This window comes from Anopheles aquasalis, chromosome 2 (genome assembly GCF_943734665.1).
Source record: "Anopheles aquasalis chromosome 2, idAnoAquaMG_Q_19, whole genome shotgun sequence".
Classification (NCBI taxonomy): domain Eukaryota; kingdom Metazoa; phylum Arthropoda; class Insecta; order Diptera; family Culicidae; genus Anopheles; species Anopheles aquasalis.
This window is the reverse complement of record NC_064877.1, coordinates 17,322,501-17,326,285: the sequence shown is the minus strand read 5'-3', so window position 1 is coordinate 17,326,285 and position 3,785 is coordinate 17,322,501.

The following is a 3,785-nucleotide window of genomic DNA, read 5'->3' as shown; positions in this document are numbered from 1 at the left end:
GAACCACGCCAGTTTTCTGCAAAACTCTAGTGAATAATTAACGATTCCTACAGGGAAACAGCTACACACCTACGCCACCACGGACACGTGAGAACTAGTAGTAACAAAATTACCAAGCACACCACTTGACCCCGATGTCTGCACCGGAATTGCTCCACCGATAGCGCGTGGCATGGTGTTGCCAAACGTGGCTACAAATTAATGCTCCACCGAAGGGGTAAGGAGACTTTACTAGGAAATTAAAAGAAACATTTAATGACCTTCCAGAGCGCACCATTCCCGAGCAGCACCCAACGAAGCTAATTTTTTGGAAGATCGTTTTTCAAAAAGCGTCCAGCAGGCAGACGCGAGTGCTCGCTGAGGGCGGCCAACACCAGCGCCAAAGTGTAGCCAATTTAATGAAGCTATTCAGCACTTCAGACCTCACCCCGCAGTTTGCCACTGCACCACTGGCTACTGGCAAGTGCCTGACATACCAAGGGAGCAAGCGGGAAATGGCGAAAGCTACTTTTCGCTCAAACTGTGCTACGGTTATGATCAGCAGCTCCACGCTACTTTGCCCTTTTCACCGCACACACGCGGACACATACACGTTTGTTCACACGTTTGGCCACAGGAGCCACTCCGGTTGCTTGCTGGATGCCTGGGTGGCTCATGTTTCCAAGTTACATTCGGGATCCCGGGTCCCGTTTACAGACACTGGCATCATCGGAGGAACTCGCTCCTTCCTCCTTCGAGGGGAATCGTTGGGCTGGGTGGAAGCGGTCCTTCAAGACGGTCGGGCCCACCGTTTCTGCATCCGTGCGGCCACCTTTCGTCTATTCTTCTTGGCATTTCGAGCTCCCTGTCGGATGCAATTTATTTCATCGTCATCATCATCATCATCATCACCATCGCCATCATCAGCAGCACTAGCTGCTCATCAACACAGGACCATCAGTATCGGTAGTTTCTGGCTTTACACCGTACGCCAAGGAACAGACTACGCCAGCTCCGTCAACCGAGAACAAGAGAGCTTTAGTTTCGTTTCCAGTTCGAACGAATAGGAAGGCACCAAGCGAAGCGAACATTTCTTCAAATGTTATTTGTGTTGCCTTCTTGTGCATTTGGTGCTTTTCATCTCGTAGTACCGCGCAGTAGCTGCCGGTCCGTCCGTTCGTCAAGAAGGCAACCTGTAACCGAACCGCGTACCTTCCTTTCGCATCGTCTAGGTTTCGCTACGGTCTAGACGATCCTACATTTCGACGGTAATTAGACTACTGCCCATGGTCCTGGCCGAGAGAGAAATGCAATTAGTGTTTACAGCATTTTCTCGCTTTACTGTAAAAGGGGCACTCTGTCGGAGCAGTAGTAGCAACCGTGTAGCTGTCGACATCGACACAGTGCCATATGCTTCCGAACATTTCGTACATTCCGAACGAACAAAGTGTTTTATCAGCATATTTCCTATCACCACGAATGCTTGTACCGTGGGTAAGTGTGATATTTTATTAGCTAGTGGAGGGTTCATAAATAGGATCCATTCGAAAATGGTGCATTTTATTATGTATCTGTGTTGGTATAAGTGGTTAGGACGACAGTTCCTTGATACCAACAGCTGACGAAGTAATTCAGAGTTAACTGGAATTTAAATATGAAATGCAACATTTTTATTCGTCATTTATTCTTTTAACCTGGTTAGCTATCAGTGGATTGACAAATGGACGTCATCTGACAAGCCATGAAACCCAAGGCTCCTTCGATCCCTCAAGATGATCAGCAGCGAAGAGTCATTCGTAGCAATAATTGAACATTATTAATCAGATTGGTAAAAGAATTCGTCTTCTTGCAGAGTGTATTCAAAACCCATGAATTTCTATCGTTCGATGCACTTCACCGATCGGATCGGTGTGTCCCACTCTGCGTCCATATGGCGCAGACCTGCAGACCTCTGCTTCGAATGTTTCACATTCTAATTCTCACGACGATGAACGACGACCACGTCTGGTGGCGGGCGCCCACAGAGATGAGCAGACACTTCGTCGTGCACGGGTCGCTAAACCGCCGAGATAGGATTTTTGGTAAGGAGTAGTCCCGGGTCCCGAAATTGAATTACGACGATGGGGATTGAAATTTATTACCGATATTTTTACTGCCTTCAAGTGCCATAATTCACCTTCATCCCACCATTATCATCCCTCAAGCTGCCACCCCATTGCTCGATGCGCTCTCCAGCGTCCGCGCACACACAGGCACTCCGACACTCATGAATTTGAACGTTTTAGTTGTGAATACTATGTACCGTGCCTCACATATGATCAGCCTGCGCCAACCAGTCAGACAGAATACGATGGCAAGGGAAGTGTAAGTGGAATGGAACGGCACAACCCGGGTTGTGGAGTGGGTGGCGTCGGGTGTGGTGATGAGAGGCAGAAATGTCGGATAAAACGTAACGCCAACATAAATCTGCATATCACAGCGCCCATCCTCCATCTCCTTCTGTTTCTCTCTCGGGTGCCCAGGAAAGGACATCAGCCCCCCCAACCGACTGAAGGATGCCGGGGTTGATTTCACTGCAATCGATTTATAGTTTGTGCCAATTTTGTGCCCACCCAATCAATGCTTTCCTCGATCGTACCTCCTGTCTTCTGATGTCTGCTTTTGCCCCGGTTGTCTCGGTGTGTAGCAGGTTTCGTTATGCGACAATGTTGTCGCCCAGACCAGCTTTCTGGTGCCTGTTAATTAATTAGTGTCTTCGGTAAAAGCACGGTCTCACCTTTGGATTATTAGTATTAGGTAGCATTAGGCGAATCATTAGTGGAGTAACTTAATGAAGAATCATTTCTACGACTAACCGCTCAATTTATGCTTACGGTGATAAGATCGGTTGTAACAGCAGTTTAGGATACACAAAACTTGAAAAGGAGCAAAATCTGAAACAAATTTATGCTTCTTTGCATGCTTTATTTTGATTATTTTTATTTAACAACAAACATATTTTTATCTGCTCTTCAAATAGGCCATTGTAATCTTTAAATATTTCACCTTTAAAGGAATTAAAATGTCTGTTGAATTTCTGCAACGTATGTTGGAAAAGCAAATTATTTTGCAAAACATTCAGACACCAAAGACCAATTCAGACCTACTACAGTGCTAAAGAAAAGATTTTTTATTAACACGAATAAATGGATAATAGGATGTTTATTATTTGCCCTGACTCGGCCTTCGATACACCACTTAATCAACAATCATTTGACCAAACTTCTTATTATGATTACTATGACGAAGCAACCGAGTTCCAAATCCAATCCTTTGACGTGAATAAGAATTCCTCTGCAAAATCCTTGCCAAGCCTCTCCATTAAAAAAAAAAACAAGGACAACGATGCATCGAAATGCCTTTTCCGCACTTGAACCAACAACTACGCAAGAAACAGAAGCCCCAGCAGATTCTTCATCAAATCGCAACACATCAACGCAAACAAACACTTCAGCTCCAGCGGGTGCTAGATCCGCAAAAAGGCTCCACCGACCGCTACATACACGCCACGCCGAGGAAATAAACAAACGGAGCTGCAGCAGTAGCAGCAGCAACAGCATGTCTCGTCAGAAACCGGAACCGGAAACTTCCTCTCCCCAAAAAACAAGAGAACACCGCTCCCACTGCCCCGCGTGATTGCAAACACCTTTTGCAAACATGCAAACCACGAAAGTCACTAAATGCTCGGCCCTGGAACTCCTGGGAGAAGCCAGCCAGCCGCGTATGTGTTGATTTTAGGATTTCCAGGAAAGGTTCTCCCGGTCGTT